We start from the raw sequence: 22104 nt of genomic DNA on the forward strand, positions 1-22104 counted from the left end.
CATATTAGTCAGTTTAAAGCCCTCCTGATGAGGTTTCTGAGATTTTTGGCAAAAACATTCTTCCCAACCGTTGTGAGGTGCAGCCCATCGCTTGCCAGAAGTACATCTTCAAGAAACTGCAGTCCGTGATCTAAGAATCCAAACCGTACCTGTTTACACCATTTGCGAAGCCAGCTGTTCACTTCCACTATTTTCCCCTCTCTCCCTGGGCCACATCGTTCAACTGGGAGGACAGATGAGATGACAATTTGTGCATTTAATTGCTTCAATTTCCTGCCCAGTCGTACCTCGGAAGTCAAACGGAATCTGTTCTGGAAGTCCGTTTGGGAACCAAGGCGTGGCTTCCAATCGGAAGCCTCGTAGGCCGCGTTGGATGTTTGGGTTCCAAATAACGTTCGCAAACTGGAACACTCACTTCCGGGCTTGCAGCTTTTGGGAGCCAAAACGTTCGACTTGCAAGGCGTTTGGGATCCAAGGTACGACTGTAGATTTATTAGATTGCCACATATTAAACAACTGAATCAAGCAAGAGGAACAAACCACAAGGATACATTTGGCGGAGAACAGTGAAACTTTATTGCATTTACAAACACACTGGGAAATCAAAGGCAAGCCCCAAAAGCTTGCACCAATTTATGGATTGTACTCTTTTTATTTACTGTTTGCTATATATAAAAAACATCTGCTACTACTTTAAGTGAATGGATAGGACCACATTAGGGTGTCTCAAGAATATGGTGGATAAAATGCTAATGATTTGTGTTGCTGTACTGTAAAGGATGGGGGACGGGATCCAACACATTTTTATATGAACAAGTTTATGCCTAAACATTAATTGTACCCTTTCATTATCTGCTTTTCAAAATCAATCTAGGGTTTCCCACTTTACTCATTTTTTGATACAGCCTTTAAAAAGAAATCCTGGAACACCTCCCCGATTTCCTTGTTATACTGTAAATTTGTAAATAGCTACTGCAATCGATTTTAGCTCATTGAAACAAGTATCATGTTATATATATTATATATGTTTTCCATTTTAAAAAACTTTGTGTCAAGCTAAAAACCCTGTGCATCAAAACCGTGGTCAGTTTAACAAGTGACTGTCCTTGAAGGATATCAAATTACACGGTAGGCGGGTTCCATTCAAGCTGCTGCAGGTGCAGAAGTCTGCTTCAGAAGCTGCCATTTGGGATCATCTGGGAAGTGCTAATAATCAGAACAGGGTGGTTGAGGAAGTAAATCACATGGTACCTGAAAAAGAGAGGTCAATAGTGCAGTATTTAGCAACACTATCTAAATCAGCAATAGGGGCAAACAAAGGTATCTAAGGTAGAGCATGGAATACTTACAGACCCAGTTCAGATGTCAAGTGAAACCATGGTTTAGTATGCTGGGAATGAGCCAAAGCAAGCCTTGGGCTCACACATTCCCCCCCTCCTCCCTCTACACAAGCGGTGAAGAGTTTGGAAACTACATCCTCGTTAGGCTTAACCACAGCTTGTTGCCTCACCCAAATCTGATGAACTATGCTTATTGTTAACCCTGGTTGATTGGTTTGATAAGCCATCTTTAAACCATGGCTCATCCAGCTAGCTTGTTTAAACTCTTAATCTCAGGGTCGTGGGTTGGAGCCTCACACGGGGCAAAAATAATAATCCTGCATTGCTGGGGGTTAGGCAAAATGACACTTGTGGTCCCTTCCAACTCTATAATAACTCTATAACTTTATAACGTTAACCACAGCTGAGAGTCTGGGGTGGTGTGCTAAACCAGCCTTCGCCAATCTGATTTCCTCCAGATGTTGCTGAATTCTTATGTCCCATCAACCACATGATAGTCAGGGATGATGGGAGAATCATCATCATCATCATAATTTATTATACCCCGCCCGCCCGCCCAGCCAGGTCTCCCCAGCCACTCTGGACGGCTTCCAACAGGAGCTTAAAAATACATTAAAATATCAGTCATTAAAAAACTTATCTAAACATCAGATAGTTGTTTATTCCTTTGACATCTGATGGGAGGGCGTTCCACAGGACGGGAGCCACTACCGAGAAGGCCCTCTGCCTGGTTCCCTGTAACTTGGCATCTCGCAGTGAGGGAACCGCCAAAAGGCCCTCGGCGCTGGACCTCAGTGTCTGGGCAGAACGATGGGGGTGGAGACTCTTCTTCAGGTCTACTGGACCGAGGCCGTTTAGGCGGCTTTCAAGGTCAGCACCAACACTTTGAATTGTGCTCGGAAATGGACTGGGAGCCAATGTAGGTCTTTCAAGTTCTGTGGTCTGGGCGGCCGCTCCCAGTCACCAGTCTAGCTGCCGCATTCTGGATAAGTTGTAGTGCAGGACCTCTGAAAGGGCGTCTGGTTCTCCATCCCTGTTATATACACTGCAGTAACAGCTTGTACATGAGGCTGATTGTGGATGTAACTGTGATATCAAAGGGAACAAGACAGATGCTTCTAATTGACTTTACCCATTTTCAGTGGTTGATGTTCTTATGACTGCGACGGTCAGTCCTTCTGCATTTAAGTCAGATCATGCTGATGCTCCAGTGTCACCGTCTGTTTCAGAAGCTGCCACTTGGGGTCCTCAGGGAAGTGCTTCTTAATAAACAGAGCGGGGTGAGTAAGGAAGTAAAACTCATCGTACCTGCAAAAGGAGAAGGCGCAATAGTCTAGTATTTCATAATAATGCCTAAATCAGCACCAGGGCCAGACAGGCAAACAGAGTGGTGATCCAGAGCAGCTGGAGGGCATCTGGTTGAGGAAGCTGCTGTGTTGCAACAATCCAGCCTCCAGAATCCCCAGATTTTACACATGTAGCCCGGAATAAGCACAACACTCCAGAACTGTTCAAAGAGGATAAATAGATGGTATCTATCCCTGCCATCAGGACACTCCATGCCCCTGGCATAATAATAATAATAATAATAATAATAATAATAATAATAATAATAATAATAATAATAATAATAATGATGATGATGATGATGATGATGAAATATTACTTATACCCCCGCCCATCTGGCCGGGCCTCCACAGCCACTCTGCACAGAATAACACTTCAAACATGAAAAACTTCCCTAAACAGGGCTGCCTTCAGATGTCTTCTAAAAGTCAGATTGTTATTGTATTTCCTTGACATCTGATGGGAGGGCGTTCCACAGGGCGCGCGCCACTACTGAGAAGGCCTGGTTCCCTGTAACCTCACTTCTCACAGTGAGGGAACTGCCAGAAGGCCCTCAGAGCTGGACCTCGGGCTGAAGGATGGGGGTGGAGACACTCCTTCAGGTATACTGGGCCGAGGCCATTTAGGGCTTTAGAGGTCAGCACCAACACTTTGAATTGTGCTTGGAAATGTACTGGGAGCCAATGTAGGTCTTTCAGGGCCGGTGTTATATGGTCTCGGCGGCCGCTCCCAGTCACCAACCTAGCTGCAGCATTCTTATTGCACTTGCTTACATTAATCAGCCCTGCGACCATCAAATTGCAAACTCTGACAAGTGGTTCAAGCAAAACAAAACCACCTGAAAGCAAATGAAGTTAACTGTGAGAGCCAGTGTGGTGTAGTGGTTAAGAGCGGTGGACTTGTAATCTGGGGAACCGGGTTCGCTTCCCTGCTCCTCCACCTGCAGCTGCTGGGTGACCTTGGGCTAGTCACACTTCTCTGAAGTCTCTCAGCCCCACTCACCTCACAGAGTGTTTGTTGTGGGGGAGGAAGGGAAAGGAGATTGTTGGCCGCTTTGAGACTCCTTAGGGTAGTGAGAAAGCGGGATATCAAATCCAAACTCTTCTTCTTCTGCTATCCCCTCAGTGTGTCCCACGCTCTGCCTGGTCTGCCTAACAGCGTACCTGAAAGTGAACTTGCTAAAAGCAGTATTCACAGAGCCACTTCCCCAGGTGCAGTCTAAGAGATGCCACCTTCCATCAATGCGGACAGCATTCCAGGCATGGTCGCTCTTCCCCTTTACGCTGCAGCTGCCTATCAAATACTGGCACTGTATCCCTGCAATACTGAGAGGGGAAGGAAGGTATTCAGGAACAGTGTTGCTACCAAGAGGACAAGTGGTTGCTTTCACCGCTTTGATAGGCTGGATTGGCCATCCTTCATTTTGCTGGATCAGAGAAAACAGCAATCAGGTTCTCCACAGATTCTCATTTGCTCCAATTTGGCAGGAAAACACAAGTTTTCCTGGGATGAAACAACAACAACAACAACATTTGGACACGGACCTGGAAAGCCAGGACCTGTGCCTATAAAGCACAGAGCAAAGGTAAGTATGGATGAGGAACTAAGCCACACAGGGAAGAGACCCATTAAATTCAAGTAATTTTTAAGTCTATGGATTCCAGTGGATCTACTCAATTCAATGCAGCCCTATATATGCAAGTTTGCTTCAGGATCATTCACAGTGTGGGCATTCCTCCACTTACATGGTGGGTCATGTTCCGGAACCCCATGCACATAAGCAAAAATGGTGTAAGTAGGGTAAAGGTAAAGGACCCCTGAAAGTTAAGTCCAGTCACAGACAACTCTGGGGTGGCGGCACTCATCTCACTTTACAGGCCGAGGGAGCCGGCGTTTGTCCGCAGACAGTTTTTCCGGGTCATGTGGCCAGCCTGACAAAGCCGCCTCTGGCGCAACAGAACACCGAAACCAGAGCAGCGCACGGAAACACCGTTTACCTTCCCGCCCAAGCGGTACCTATTTATCTACTTGCACTTCTTGGCATGTTTTCGAACTGCTAGGTTGGCAGGAGCTGGGACCGAGCAACGGGAGCTCACCCCGTCGTGGGGATTTGAACCGCCGACCTTCTGATCGGCAAGCCCAAGAGGCTCAGTGGTTTAGACCACAGCGCCACCCGTGTCCCTGTGTAAGTAGGGAGCACACACTAAAAAAAGCTCATTTTTTCCTGCTCTCCAGCTCTCTCTCCCCACAACACTCTTTTCAACTAGAGGTGAAGCTGTGGAGCTGGCTGGAGGACCTGTGGAAAAGCAACAGCAGCTGCCATGCTGTGACGTGTGTCAGCTACTAGGTGGGGAGGCTGAGCAGCCTAAACAAAGCCCCACTGTGCCTCCGTTCTCTTTGGGGCTTCCTCCGCTCCCACTGAAGTCCTCTTTGGGTTCTGGGGAGGGTCTCCTCATGAGCCATGAGGACTCTCCAGCTCTCTCCCGCCATTTTCTGCTTAGAATCTATTGATTTACTTATTTCCGAGGGCTGTCACGTGCGAGTTGCTCACGCCTAAGCATGGAGATAGCTGCCTAGGGTAAGGGGTGGGGAACCTGTGGCTCTCCAGATCTCCTATCGCTACAGCCAAGTAACAACCACTTGCCATGATGGCCGGAGCCAACAGAAGTTACCTGCACATTTCTTGAAAGAGTCGAGCATATCCACCGCAAATAGCCTTTCCTGACTGAAGGACATCAGCTGGTTTAAATGACACCTTGTCCAGGTTATAGCAGCCTTCCACATCATATTCTGTAGAAATAAAGACAATGAGCACCCATTCTGATTTGCTTGTGGGGTGGCAACACTTTGCAACACTTTCCATCGTGTTTCTCGATATCTTTCCTGGTTGCCAAAATCTGATTGGGGGGTGGGGTGGCTTGTCTTGCAAGAGCTCCAAATGAACTTTTGATTGCACAACATGGATTTGCCCATATGTGATTGAATCGCACCTCAAAAGAGAAAGTCTGGAAGCACTCATAAATCTGCTTTGTGTAGACCCAGGGTCTTGTTGCCAAATAAAAATGCACACTGGTGCAAGGGTTAGGAGTCGGGAGACACCTCCTCTCCTCCCGTGCTGCGACCTTTACTTTATTTTGACAAGGTAATAAGAATAAATAAATAAGAATAAAAATGTGCACCCCACCAGTGAGACCATTCCATTGTAACTATCCAACCTCCCAAAATTTCAACACCTCTAGCGATGGTTTGACCCCTTTCCGTTGTAACAGTACAAATTCTACAGACACCCTCCATATCTCCTCAAAATCATTCCTCCTGCATATTCCCCGTCTTACCTTAATGGCACATGTTCATTTATCATTAATAGCTATATCTCTTTTTTTATATAAAATTTTTATTGGTTTTACAAAATTTTTATAAACAGTACAAACATATAAAAAGACAAACAAACATGTATAATTTCATAACCTTTTTTTCATATCCCTCACTTCTCGGACTCCCCCAAACCTCCCCTTCCTACATCCCAATTTCCAAAATTATTTCAGCAAATCCTAAATAATTTTATCAAATATATTTCTTCTTATTCTTTTCTTTAACTTAATCTTTTGTCGCTGTAATCTCCTTTTCTTTCGCAAAACCTCGACATTTTAACATTCATCAATTTTATAATAATTCTTAAGATAAATTTTAAATTTCTTCCAATCTTCTTCCGCCGTCTCTTTCCCCTGATCACGGATTCTGCCAGTCATCTCGGCCAATGTCATATAATCCATCACCTTCATCTGCCACTCTTCCAGGGTGGGTAGGTCTTGTGTCTTCCAATACTTTGCGATGAGTATTCTTGCTGCTGTCGTAGCATACATAAAAAAAGTTCTGTCTTTCTTTAACACCAATTGGCCGACAATGCCCAGGAGAAAGGCCTCTGGTTTCTTAGGGAAGGTACATTTAAGTACCCTTTTCATTTCATTATATATCATCTCCCAGAAAGCCTTAATCTTTGGGCATGTCCACCAAAGGTGATAAAAAGTGCCTTCAGTTTCTTTACATTTCCAACACTTGTTATCAGGCAAATGATAGATTTTTGCTAGCTTGATTGGGGTCATGTACCACCTATAGATCATTTTCATAATATTTTCCTTTAGGGCATTACATGCCGTAAATTTTATCCCGGTGTTCCACAACCATTCCCAGTCAGCAAACATAATGTTATGACCAATGTCCTGTGCCCACTTAATCATAGCTGATTTAACTGTTTCATCTTGTGTGTTCCATTTCAGCAGCAAATTATACATTCTTGACAAATTCTTAGTATTGGGTTCTAACAGTTCAGTTTCTAATTTTGATTTCTCCACCTGGAAGCCAATTTTCCTGTCTTGTTTATAAACCTCCATTATTTGATAATAATGGAGCCAATCTCGTACTTTGGTTTTCAATTTCTCATGACTCTGTAACTTCAACTTATCTCCCTCCTGTTCCAAAATTTCCCAATATTTTGGCCATTCGGCTTCCATATTGAGTTTTTTCAACGCTTTCGCCTCCAAAGGTGACAACCATCTAGGGGTTTTATTTTCCAACAAATCTTTGTATCTTATCCAAACATTATATAGTGCTTTTCTAACAATATGGTTTTTGAAGGCCCTATGCACCTTAACTTTGTCATACCATAGATATGCATGCCAACCAAATGCATTGTTAAAACCTTCCAAATCCAAGATATCTGTATTCTCGAGGAGCATCCACTCTTTCAACCAGCAAAATGCTGCTGATTCATAGTACAGTTTTAAGTCCGGCAGGGCAAATCCCCCTCTTTCTTTTACATCTGTCAATATTTTAAATTTTATTCTGGGCTTTTTGCCCTGCCAGACAAATTTCGAAATGTCCTTCTGCCACCTCTTGAAACAGTCCATCTTGTCAAGAATTTGCAATGTTTGAAACAAAAATAACATTCTAGGCAATACATTCATCTTAATAACTGCAATTCGGCCTAACATTGACAGTTTCAAATTTGACCATATTTCTAGATCTTTTTTAACTTCTGACCAACATTTCTCATAGTTATCTTTATACAAATTCAAATTCTTAGATGTCAGATAAACCCCTAGGTATTTCACCTTCTTAACCACTGTCAAACCTGTTTCATTCTGGAACTTCTCCCTCTCCATGACTGTTAGATTTTTTTCCAAAACCTTAGTCTTTTGTTTGTTCAGTTTAAATCCGGCCACTTGACCAAATTCTTTTTTTAAAAAATATTTTTATTGCTTTTTTTCTCCAGGTACAGATGTACAGTCAGATATATGAAAGAAATAACAGAAAAAAGAAAGAAAGAAAAAAGAAATCCATATTTCCAAGACATTTTTCATAACCAACCGGACTTCCCCACGTCTCCCTCACCCTGCATTCTTTACAATAAAAAATCAGCAAATTATTACCTTGTTTCGTGCATTCCTTTGTAATTCCAAATAGTTATGTTTTAGGTTTAAAATACTTATTGTCAATTTACTTTTACCTTAAAATAATTATAGTGTTACTTTAAACTTTAGTCCTCTCATAATTATAACTTAATTTCCCATTTCGCCAAATCTTCTTGCTGAAGCTAGATTTTCCAAATCATGCAAATTCTTAACATTCATATAACTTATAATATTTTTGTAAATAGTCCTTAAATTTTTTCCAGTCCTCCTCCATTGTTTCTTCTCCCAAATCTCGGATTCTGCCAGTCATTTCAGCCAATTCCATATAGTCCATCAATTGCGTCTGCCACTCTTCCAGTGTGGGTAAATCTTGTATCTTCCAATATTTTGCGATGAGAATTCTTGCTGCTGTAGTTGCATACATAAAGAAAGTTCTATCCTTCTTTAACACTTTCTGGCCGACAATGCCCAGAAGGAAGGCCTCTGGTTTCTTGGGAAAGGTATACTTAAATACCTTTTTTAACTCATTGTAAATCATTTCCCAGAAGGCCTTCACTCTTGGACAGGTCCACCAGAGGTGAAAGATTGTCCCTTCAGCCTCCTTACATTTCCAACATTTATTATCAGACAGGTGGTATATCTTTGCGAGTTTGACTGGGGTCATGTACCACCTATATATCATTTTCATAATATTTTCTTTCAAGGCATTACATGCCGTAAATTTCATTCCGGTGGTCCATAACCTTTCCCAGTCCTCAAACATAATGTTGTACCCAATATCCTGAGCCCATTTTATCATGGCTGATTTGACTGTCTCATCCTGAGTATTCCATTTAAGCAGCAAGTTATACATTCTTGAAAGTACCTTAGTCTTTGGTTCTAACAATTCTGTCTCTAACTTCGATTTTTCCACCTGGAATCCTATCTTTTTATCCAGTTTGAAAACCACTTGAACTTGAGCGTAATGTAACCAATCTTGCACCTTATCCTTTAATTTTTCTAAGCTCTGCAGCCTCCAATTGTCTCCAGTTTTTTCTATTATCTCCCAATATTTTGGCCAACTGGCCTCCATATTGAGTCTTTTTCGGGCCTTAGCCTCTATTGGTGATAGCCACCTCAGGGTCTTATTTTCTAATAAGTCCTTGTATTTAGTCCAGACAATAAATAATGCCTTTCTGACAATATGGTTTTTAAACATCTTGTGAATCTTTACCTTGTCGTACCACAAATATGCATGCCATCCAAAAGCATTATTAAACCCTTCCAGATCTAGGACATCAGTGTTTTCTAATAAAAACCAATCTTTCATCCAGCAGAAAGCTGCAGCTTCATAATATAACCTGAAGTCCGGCAGGGCAAATCCCCCTCTTTCTTTTGCATCAGTTAGTATTTTAAATTTTATCCTGGGCTTTTTGCCCTGCCAGACAAACTTAGAGATATCTTTCTGCCACTTTCCGAAACATTCCACTCTGTCCACAATCTGTAGGGTTTGAAACAGAAATAACATCTTTGGCAATACATTCATTTTTACAGCTGCAATTCGACCCAACAAGGAAAGTTTTAGTCTTGACCAAGTTTCTAAATCCTTTTTGATTTCTGACCAGCATTTTTCATAATTATCCTTAAATAAGTTCAAATTTTTGGCAGACAAATTAACCCCTAGGTATTTCACTTTTTTAACCACATTTAACTCTGTCTCCTTCTGAAACCCATCTATTTCTGAAGGGGTCAATTTTTTCCCCAAAACCTTGGTTTTTTGCTTATTCAATTTACATCCCGCCACCCGACCAAACTCATGAATCAGTTCTAAAACTCTTTTTGTACTAGATTCTGGCTCCTGTAATGTTAAAACCAAGTCATCTGCAAAAGCTTTCAGTTTATATTGTTTCACTCCGACCTGTATTCCTTGCACCAACCGGTCCTCCCTAATCATATTCAAAAGTACCTCCAGGACTGAAATGAATAACAGAGGGGATAAGGGGCACCCCTGTCGTGTCCCTTTTTCAATTTTGAACTCTTCTGTCACCACGTTGTTCACTATCAGTTTAGGTTTTTGCTCTGAATAGATTGCTTCTATACTATTTTGAAACCCCCGTCCCACTCCCATCCCTTCCAAATTTTTCTTCATGAACTTCCAAGAAATGTTGTCAAAGGCCTTCTCTGCGTCTATAAAAATTAACACTGCTTTCGTGTTGATGTTAGTCTGCAAAAGCTCCAAAATGTCAATAATATTCCTAGTGTTGTCAAACAAATGTCTACCTGGGAGAAAGCCTGCCTGGTCTTTATGAATTACTTCATTTAATACTTTTTTTAAATCTACTTGCCATAATATCTGCAAAAATTTTGTAATCCACATTAAGGAGTGAGATGGGACGGTAGTTCTTAAGTTGAGTCTTTTCAGATTCCAGTTTGGGTATCAATGTGATGAAAGCTTCTTTCCACGATTCCGGTGCCTTTCCCCCCTCCATAATCTGGTTACATACCTCCATTAATGGTTGTATCAAATAGTCTTTCAGTATCTTGTAGTACTTGGAGGTAAGTCCATCTGGGCCTGGAGATTTACCTAGTTGCGTGTTCTGAATGGCACCCTCAATTTCTTGTTGTGTTATTCTATAATTCAGGATTGTTCTCTTCTCCTGAGAAAGTTCTGATAGTCCATTAACTTTTAAGAATTGGTCTATCTCAGTCTCTTCCTGAGGCCCTTGCGTAAAGAGTTTTTTGAAATATCTCTGGAAACACTTTCTAATTTCTTCTGGTTTCTGAATATTTCTCCCTTCAACCTCCAGATTGGTAACAAAGTTCAGTTTTTGTCTCTTTTTCAACTGCCATGCTAGCAGTTTTCCACATTTGTTCGCCGATTCAAATGATCTTTGTTTCATTTGTTTAATTTTCCATTCCACTTCTTGATTTATCAATTTCGCATATTGTGCTTGATGGAATTTAATTTCTCTTAGAACTTCTTTTGATTTTGGTTTTAGTCTCAGTTTTTTCTCTCCGTCTCTTATCTTCTCTAATATCTTGTCCTTTTTCCCATTCCAGAGTTTTTTCTTAATCGTATTCTGTTGTATCAGAAACCCTCTCATAACTGCTTTACTTGCGTCCCAGATTGTTCTCTTTTCCACCGAGGTGTTAAAATTTATTTCAAAATAGTCTTTTAAAGTTTTTTGGGCCTTCTTCACTATCTCCTGATCTCTTAGTAGGGTGTCATTCATTTTCCATCTGAAGGAACCGATTGGAGTGAGTCTCAGTTCCACTTTCATGGCATTATGGTCAGAGCAAGTTTTTGGGCAGATTTCCACTTTTCTAGTCTTAGGTGCCAGTCGTCTAGTTGTCCATATTTGGTCGATTCTTGTCCATGATAGATGGGCTTCAGAAAAGAATGTTCCTTCTTTACCTAAGGCAGGGGTGTCAAACTCAAATTCATCGGGGGCCGCATCAGCAGTTTGGTCACCCTCAAAGGGCCGGTTGTATCTGTAGGAATATGTGTCCACTCTTTATTATCATAAATTATTGTCACTGCATTCAATTATTACTGTTTTTTGTAATAATGTAAGTAATAACTAGCTCCGAAAGCAGAAACATAGTCAGAATAATGGCAAGTAGATATTCAAATGTACAATTATTGTACAATTTATCCTCTAGTATAAATTGTAGAGGATCCTCAACAGGGTCCCTTCCAACTCTACAATACTGTACTATAATTCTAGGTGAAAGGAGCCGAAAGGGCAAAATCGCTTCCCAAAGGTGTCTTTCCACGTGAGAAAAGATTTAAAGTGAGGCAGGAAATAGTTAAGCAGGGAGATGTGGAGAGGTGGGAGAGGGCTGAGAAAGAGAGAGAGAGAGAGAGAGAAAGAGTCGCCCTGTTAATTTGTTCGCAACTTCAAAAACACAGCCCATTACTTAAGAAAAGAAACCCATGAGGTTTTTTTAGGTTAGTATGCCAAACTGGTTGAGCTTTTTTAAGGGAGGGTTGCTGTGCCTGGAAGAGCGGAACAGGGGTGAGGACGAACACGGGCGCTGCAAAATCAGCCAAGGGAGTGCAAACGCAGCAACGAAAAGCAGACCGCCAGGGTCCTAGCACCTCCACGACGGTCGGATACATGGAGATTCTTTTTACAGAAAAACAAATTCTCTGGCTTGTAGGCTGCCGCGCATGCGCTGAAGAGGTGGCTTTCTTGTGTCAAAAAAAAAAGTGAGAATAAAAGGTGAAGGCTGGCGGCCGGCGGCGGCTACACGGGCCACATGACGAGGTCTGGCGGGCCGGATTCGGCCCGCGGGCCTTGTGTTTGACACCCGCGACCTAAGGGGTTCTTTGTCCTCCATATATCAATCGAATCCATACTGTCAGTTAGTTCAAAAAAAGTTTTAGGTAGTCTGCCATCTTTTGTTAAATTTTGATTTTGTGACTTATCCATGTGTGTAGAGACCACCCCATTCATATCTCCCATCATAATGATGTTGGTATAGTCCAGATAGTCCAGCATTATCTCATGCAGCTTCTTATAAAATTCTGATTTCCCCTCATTTGGTGCATAGATTCCTAATATCAAAAATTTTTCTCCTTGTGTCTGTATTTCGATTGCCAAAATTCTTCCTTGCTCATCTTTGAATAGAAATTTTGGTGACAGGTTCTCCTTTGCATAAATCACCACGCCCCTTTTCTTGACTCTATCTGATGAAATAAATTCTTGGCCTAGTCTTTTGTTAATTAACACTTTCCTATGGAGCCTAGTCACGTGCGTTTCCTGCAAGCAAATAATGTCCAATTGTTCTTTTTTCAATATGTGAAAGATTCTTCTTCTTTTTTCCGGAGAATTTCCGCCATTAATATTCCAACTAAAGAGCTGCAGAGACATCCTGGATCAGTCTGTTAGTCCTTATAGTGGTGTCTCTTCCTTTTCCTCTGAGCCCAGAGGTGCTGGTGTTGGTACAGATGTAGGCAGAGGTGGTGGCCAAGATGCTGCTGCTCCCTTTTGAAGGTCCTCTTCGTGGTCTTTCATAAACTTTTGTTGATCTTCTGCTGTTCTGATTTTAACTTTCTTTCCTTTAAAGTTAAAAGATAGTCCTTGGGGGAACTCCCACCTGTAAGGAATTGAGTTGCCTCTTAGTAGTCTTGCAAGTTCTGTATAAGTAGCTCTAAGGTCCAAAAGTTGTTTTGGTATGTCTCTGTAAATTTCTGCTCTTTTGCCTTGAATTACCAGTGATTTCCCAAAGTGTAGGCCTAGTATTTTGTCTCTTTCTTGTCTAGATCTCAGGATAATCAAACAGTCTCTAGATCTGTCCTTCCCAACCACTCTTCCCAATCTGAAAGCAGTAACAATTTTAAAGTCCTTGTCCTCTTCTATACCCCAGAACTTTGATAGTTCTGATGTCAGATAACCAATCAAATCTCCTTGTTCAAGTTCTGGGATGGCTCTTAATCTAAGGTTGTTTTCCCGATTCTTCAATTCCACCATAGACAGATAGGCCTGCTGTTCATTGATCTGCTTGTGTAGTGGCCTTACTTCCCCTTTTATTGCCTCGGCCTTCTGATTCGCTTGTTCTGCCTTTTGGTTAGCTTCCTCAGCCAACTTACGATTTTCTGCAGTTGTTACCTGAAGATTCCCAATTGCTTGTGTGTGTTGAGTGACTTGCTCAGTTAGTTTATTAATAGTGGCTGTGGCTTGATCAAATTTAGTTGACTGTTCATCAGCCTTTTTGTTTAAAGCTGCCAGTTGTTCCAAAATTTGTTTTGAGACTGGGTCAAGTCCTCCTGCAGCCATATCCTCTGAGGCTGGCTGCTCAACTTCTCCTTCTTGCAGTCCTAAAACAATTGGGACAGATGATCTACGTGGCTGAGAAGTCAAAGTTGTTTGCAATAATTGCACAGATTGTTTTGCTTTCGTTTTGGCCGACCTTGTTTTTCCTGTGCCACTCATTCCACAGCTGTCTATGCGTTAAGGTCAAACTGTAAGCAATTCCATGGGAAACACAGTCCAAAGTATAAACAGCAAGGCAACAGATAGCCAAAATAATATGCAGTTCCCAGAGACTTATAGTTCTCAAATCCTCTAGGGGGAGCACCCCTGTAATTCAGAAAAAGAAAGAAACTTTTTCCGCCATTAAAGTTCCAGCAGTTCAAAATAAATTAAGAGGCACCTTCAATGTCCCTTTAGGCATGCAGAGCTTTTCCCAAATTAAAACAAAGTTTCCAGCAAGGTGCAAGTAACAGTATCTGTTTGTATCCAACAGTAACGCTCAAAAGTAGCACTTTCAGTATTAAATACAGTTTCCGCAATTTGACAGTTCTCTTTTACCCTGGCAGTCCGCTGATTTGGTTTCTTAATCCTTTGTAATCCACCGGGAGGAGGGAAAGTTCTGGTCCAAATCCAGTCAGTTAAAACAAAACTGGCCCTTTTAACTTCTCAATAACAAGTTCAAACATTGCACGATAATCCAACCTTTTTTTGTAATCCCTTCTGAAGCGCTTCACGCATGTCAGAGTCTTTGCTTTGATCTTTAAGCAGAATTGGAAGACGGACTTCCTGGTTACGTCTCCCGTTTTCAGCCGAATTAATAAATTTAGTCCCAAAAATTTTATAGTCCTTACTCACGGGTATGAAGTTTGGAGTCTAATGTTTCAGGAAGAAAGGACAGCGCTCATCAGCAGCAGCCGCGCGGCTTCGCTTCCGCGGAAAGAGCGATGAACTCACAGCACCGCTCCCCCTTCCACGTTCCGGAGCCCCTTACGGGGTTCCTTCTTCGTTTTCAGGGTCGCTTCTGGTGCCCGCCGAGTCCCACGACCACAGGCTCACTCTGCCCGTGGGTTTTCTTAACGGGTCTCCGCTCTGCCGCAGCGGACGACCCTTTTCCGCGGAGCCCCTCTTCACAGCGCAAAGAGGACCGCCATTGCCGTTTCGCGACGCCTCCGGAAGTCCCACTTGACCAAATTCTTGAATTAACTCCAACACCCTTTTTGTACTAGTGTCTGGCTCTTGTAAAGTAAAGTAACCTCCCAAAATTTCAACACCTCTAGCGATGGTTTGACCCCTTTCCGTTGTAACAGTACAAATTCTACAAACACCCTCCATATCTCCTCAAAATCATTCCTTCTGCATATTCCCCGTCTTACCTTAATGGCACATGTTCATTTATCATTAATAGCTATATCTCCCACACCTCTTCATACCATTTTTCCATTTTATATTCTGCTTGCCCCTTCCACTTGCTAGCTATCATAATTCGTACAGCTTTCAATAAATTTGTGAGCAAGTCCTTCATAGCCTGCAAACCTTCCACCCCATCGTAAATTGATAATAATGCTACCGCGGCACTTTCAGTGAGCTTTAACCCAGTGATTTCTGTTATCAGTGAGCACCTCCTGATCCCTTCTGAGATTCATGGCTGAACAGAGATCCCAGTCAAGCTCTGTGTGAGCCAAACACCAAATCACTGATCCACACAGGTTACAGTCCAGAATCCTTTGTGCAAATGGAGCTGACATGGCTGGCTATGAAATGGTGAAAATGCCCGAGACAGCTGCAAAGAAGCCATGCTCGGAGTAGACCCACTAAATTTAATGTCCATGAGTTACTTACATCCTTTGATTTCAGCCGGTCTACTCTGAATATAACTTGCTTTGATATGACCTTACGTATCCATCTTCCTTGGCTGGCAATCACTGGACTGGGTGTCTGCTAAAGAACTCTGCTACAGAGCTGGATTCATGGGCGCAGGGCAGTGACAAAGGCTGATCTTTTAATACCGGAAGTTGTCAGAGGCAAGGGGACTCAAGTATGCAGAAAGGTGGTACCCCCACCTACCTATATGGTGGCAGATCCACATCCAAATGGCTCGCACTTTCTCCAGGTCACTGTGGGCTTTTTGGAGCTCGCGGCGTCGGCACAGCAGGGCCCATGCCCGGTAGAGGACACTAGGCGGTACCTCTACCTCAGACCGCCCGGCCCGGGTCCGTTTCTGGTCCATGAAGATGGGTCAGCAAATTGACCTGAATTTTATGCGTATCTGTGATAACCCGTAAGAAATCGGCTTACGGCCCTCGGCCCTGTTAGGTTGTAACCTGCCCCAACCCTCAATGGCTCTATGGATCAAGAAGTCGCTACCCGGGTCATGAGCAAATGTAGCTTTTGAAAAGAAGCTGATGGCGGCCACGTGAATCTTTAAGGTTTTAGGAGCACGTCCCAGATCATCGAGATGGGAAAGGTACTGCAAGACAAGTCAGTGGTAGGAGGTACGTCATGAGAGAGCCCAGATAACCCAGACCTGAAACCAAGGAAATCACACCAGGCCTTCTTGTAGGACCTGAAAGTGGAGGGTGCCACGGATGCCAATACTCCCTGTATCACTTTGTGTCTCCCACATTCCACAGGTGCTCCGGAAAGTGTTTGGGCAACAGTTGTGCTCTAGGTGCAAGCAACCGGAAGCGAGGTATCTGAAATCGAGACAAGGCATCGGCAATGTCATTATTGGCTCAGGGTACGAATTTGGCTGAAAATCTTATGTTGTACTCAAGGCACCGGAGGACGAACGCCCGCAGAAGGGAGGAGATCCTCTCAGACCGAGATGACTGCCTGGCTAGAATGTTCATGACCGCCAGGTTGTCGGTCCTGAAGCACACGCGGAGATCTCGGAAATCTTCCGTCCAGATGTGAGCGGCCACCACTATTGGAAAGAACTCAAGAGAGGTGAGATCCCCGTGATGGCCTGACCTTGCCATGCCGTCGGCCATCGTAGTGCACACCAGCGCCCCTTGAAGTACAAGCCAAAGCCTAAGGACCCAGCCGCGTCCAATTGGACCTGGAAGTCTGATGACAGATTCAAGACATCCTGCCATAGAGATACCCATTGTAGATCTCCAGACAAGTCGTCCACACCTCCAGATCTGCCTTGACCTGGGGAGGCGGACCCTGTTGTGCGGGTGTCTAAGACCACTGACAGCCTGGCTAGGCGGGCACGTGCATTGTGGTGCGGATGCTTGAGGCCCGCTTACAACCTGGCTAAGCGGGAGCGAAATGGGCGGCCTGGTGAAACTACTCTACATGCGAAGTTGAAATGATCTAGCAAGGACTGGACCTGTCTAAAAGTGACTTTATTATTATTATTATTATTATTATTATTATTATTATTATTATTATTTCGGGAAGGGTTTGACGAATAGTTTCGTTAAGGGCAACTATTTTCCCCACTGGCAGGCGGGCGGATTGAGCTGCTGTGTCAAGCTCTATGCCCAGGCAAGTAAGATGCGTTGAGGGTCCGCCTTATCTGCTGTGAGGGGAACTCCCAGCTCCAGGGCCAAAGCTGAGAAGGCCTCCAGAAGGGAGGCACATTCGCCAGTATTGGGTTTCCCAATGAGTAGAAAGTCACCGAGGTAACGTGTCGCCCCAGGTGAGTTGGTTCTGTAGCGCAAGGCCCAGTCCCAACAAGTGCTAAATGTCTCAAAGGCCGAGCCAGCTGCAGAACAACCAATCGGCAAAGCCTTGACAATGTAATATTTCCCTTGAAATTTGAATCCCAGCAAATGAGAGTCATTGGGATGAACTGGCAATAGACAGAAGGCTGACTATGTCACATTTTGTCAAGAGTGCCTCGTAACCAAAATTCCGGATAAGTCTTAGTGCCCGATCAAAGAATTCAATCAAAGAATGCGGAGAGGAGGGAGCTGGTGGGGGGGGGCACCTGGATATGAACCAGGGACCTCTTGATGTGCAGTCAAATGCTCTACCACTGAGCTATACCCCCTTATTGTTGTTGTTATCATTCTATTATTATTTATCTGTTATTTATTTATCTATTTATTGTTATTATTATTTATTATTGTTGTTATTTATTAAAATCTAGTCCAGTATCATTTGTTCAATCACTTACCACTGTAAGTAGAATTAATTACTGATACTATCAATTGTCTACCGTAACTGACGATGATATGAAATAATTATTCATTATAGGGGATTGATCGGAAAAAACGCTGCTCATAATCATCAATGAACGATCTAAATGCATTTAGGCAGTGTGAAATATGTTTGGGGTTATTATCCCATCCATGTGGTACCCCCGATGAATTACGGCTATTGGCACCCATGCAGCCTGAGGTGTGAGTTGATTCCGTTGCAGAGCGCTTCCTCTTAGGCGCCAAGGATAACATGCTAAAGCTACTGCCACAAACACGTGCCACCGCTTACAAGCGGTTGTACAGGGACGTGTTATTGATTCTGAAACAAATATACTAACTAATGATTGCTTTACTTAAAATAACCAATGATTCTCAAGCATTCAGTTAAATGTTTAATTGTTTATCCCATTAGTATGTGCTTGCGTGTGTTATTTATTACTCTCTCTATATATATTAATATTTATTATTATTATTATTTATTCTTTTTTTTTAATTTTTCTTAAAAATAAGATGCTTCCTACTTCATATTATAATATCTCATTCAATCCCCTGCAATGCAGAATATACCGGGCTCCCATACGGGGATCAAACCAGCAACCTTAGCATTATCGGCCCCATGCTCTAACCAGTTGAGCTATCCAGGCTCTCTAGAATTGCGTGGGACCCCGAGGGTCATTTAGTCCAACCCCTTGCAAAGCAGGAATATATAATTGTTCCATACAGGGATCAAACCTGCAACCTTGGCGTTATTGTCACCACGCTCTAACCAACTGAGGGTTCCGAAATATATGTAAATTATTTATTACTAATGAATTTTATTTTATTTATTTATTTTTATGTTATTTGTTTATTTATATATTTATCTATGGATTTGTTTAATTAATTAATCAATTTAATCTTGGTATGTGACATCATTCCACTTATTCTCTTTTATTATTATTAATGTATATTTATCATTATTTATTTATTTATTATAATAATTTTTCAAAAAATTAAATAAATAAATTGCATCCACTTATTTTATTTATTATTAGTAGTATTTTATTCTATTATTTATCTATTCATTTTTATTTATTTATTTATTTGTTGTTGTTGTCATTATTCTATTATTTATTGTTATTGTTATTTATTACAATCTATTCCAGTATTATTTGTTCAAATAATTACCACTGTAAGTAGAATTAATTGATGATGCCATTAATTGTCCACCATAACTAATGATGATATGAAATAATTATTCTTCACTTGACTGTTTGGTTTGTATTTGCCTATAAATTTATTTATTTGCCACCAAGCAAAGGGCCAGGCAGATAGACACAGCTAAATAACACACAAGCATATAGGGATGGAACAATGGGCGGCCCCCACACTGCAATCAAATGGAAATGTCCCTTTAACTAACAATTTGAAAAACATAAGGTTATGCTGGAGGCCCCAGCAGAAGGAAAATGCTGCCAAAGACAATGTATCCTTGATTGGCCATCCGCCAGGTACCTGAATCAACAATGTACCACGAACTGCCTGTCTTTAAGCGACAATGTATCCTGCCTGGTAGTTATTATTATTAATTTTATTTATTTATTTTGTTAATTATTATTATTATTATTTTACATTATTATTATTTATTTATTTATTTATTTATTTAATCAGTAAATATATTGCTAATCATTGATTCACTAATTCTCAATAAATTATTACAATGTAATTAAAGTTACTATAAAGCCGCTATCAATTTACACTAGCTATTGCTACTGGTTAATTAGCACCCTATTGTGTCCAATAAACTGGTCAAATTCAGATTTTATTCAAGCATCTCAAATCAGTTAAAATAATATAAAATTAATGTAATCCCCAGTTAGTAAAATCTCAAGCCTCTTAAATTAGTCTCTAATCAATTACTGAATATGTTGGTGCAAAACGAATGGATTGATCAAATTACCTGATTGATATTTTAAATTAGATGTAAATAACATGTTGCAGATATTAATTAGCAAATTGAGACCACCGCTGACCACTAGATATTAGATAGTAAGGAACCTGCCTCCCTCAGGGGGCCTGCTTCAATTAACCTGCAATATATCTGGCAAACTGAATTTCAAGAACTGCTAATACTATCAGCAATTATATTGAGGTGACTCAATTGCTGTGAGCAATGGGCGGAGACGACTGCAGGTAAAGCAGCCCGCAAGGGAGTGGCAGTAAAGGTGTTACTAGAACAACAAACGAGAACTGGTTCTGCAGCTAAAGCATAAGCTGCCTTCTGTAATACCAGGAGGCTGTTAATTGCCCAGCTATTCGGTGCTTAAGGGAAAACAAAGCAACCCTGGCGGGTGATCAAAGGACAATGCGAGGGGAAGGGAAGTGGGGGTGTGACTGCGTCTCCCAAGTAAAACAAATGCTGAAAGCAGCTAATATAACGATAACTGCCAGGCAAATAAAATCGCGTTCAACTAAGTAGTTCTTTGGATAGCACGTTCAACTAACAAAGACTTTGGAGTAAGCTGAACAGAATTACCCTGGGGATGCAGCTGCAGTATAGCTGCACACTCTTAAACCAAGCAGGGGGGGGGGGATTGCAAGTCCGGTGCACAGGAAAAGTTTTAAAACTAAAGGGGATAAAGAAACACCCAGCGATAGCTTTTATTACTATGGGGCAACAGCGGGAAAGAAACACCAGGCCGACCCAGAAATACTATCCGTTTTTAAACCGGGGGGGGGGGGGGTTAGGAGTGAGGGAGCTCGGAGCACCAGGAAGGGTTTAAGGTAAAGCAATAAGCAGCAAGATGGGACAATAGCAAAATTGGGGCAATGCAGTCGTCTGAAAGAAGTTTTTAAATGGAGCTGCCGCCCCCTGAAATCGCAGAGGCGTGGGGGAGCAACACCAAAGGGAGAAGGCAACACGTGGGGAGAGGGGGAGGAAGGGCTCCAAGCCAAAACACAGAGCCTGCTAGAGAAGGACACAAAGCCAGCTAGCGAAGGGGGAGGGGGGGAGTTGAAATAATAATAAACTGCTGGAAAAGCCCTCACAGGAATTCACAGCAATACGGCAGTTTTTAAAATGCACCAGCAAATCTATGCAGTTTTAAAATGCACCAGCAAATCAAACAGAAATAGTAAGCACTCATAGATTTAAAGTCGGAGAAGCACAGCACACCCATACACAGAGTAAAGGCTTCGGGATCAGAGTTGAAATTAGGAACAATTAGGAGGTATTTGGAGAAAAGTAAAGAGGGAATTAAAGGTGGAATTAAAGTAAAGGTAAGGTGAAAGCAAAGGGGGGTTTACAGGCTTCCCTTTCTCAGAAGTCCTCTTCCAAGTTAGCTCCACGTGGTGCAGGAACACTGAAGATAGAGTATCCTCCTGACTCGCACAGGACGACGAAGAGAAATGAGGCTGGGGAGAGGCTGGCACTGCAGCATAAAGGCTGCTGGACACGCCCCCCCCCCATGGCACCTGGTTGGGCGGCCACCGGGGGGGGGCGTGAGTGCCAGCCAGGTGAGCTGGAGGCAGGGGGCAACGCCCCCTGCTAGGAGCGGTGTTCAGGCTCCCGCCCACAACCCCTCCCCTCTCTTTCAGGGAGGAGAGTCTTTACTTACATCCTTTGATTTCAGCCGGTCTACTCTGAATATAACTTGCTTTGATATGACCTTACGTATCCATCTTCCTTGGCTGGCAATCACTGGACTGGGTGTCTGCTAAAGAACTCTGCTACAGAGCTGGATTCATGGGCGCAGGGCAGTGACAAAGGCTGATCTTTTAATACCGGAAGTTGTCAGAGGCAAGGGGACTCAAGTATGCAGAAAGGTGGTACCCCCACCTACCTATATGGTGGCAGATCCACATCCAAATGGCTCGCACTTTCTCCAGGTCACTGTGGGCTTTTTGGAGCAAGACACTCACCAGGTTTTTCACGCTATTCCTGACATTCACCTGTTTCAGAGAAGGTAAATAGACTTGGAAGCAGTTAATATGGACGAGGGGGTACCAGTTCCTTTCTTCTACCTAAGTCCATTTGTTTAAAGAAATTTTAGGGTGCAATCCTGCGTGCACTTACAAGAGTGTCTCTTGCTGAATTCACTGGGATTGCACAGTTAGTCGATTAAGTGTATGTGTTTTA

The sequence above is a fragment of the Podarcis bocagei genome (genome assembly GCF_964188305.1).
Source record: "Podarcis bocagei genome assembly, chromosome: W".
NCBI lineage: Eukaryota > Metazoa > Chordata > Lepidosauria > Squamata > Lacertidae > Podarcis > Podarcis bocagei.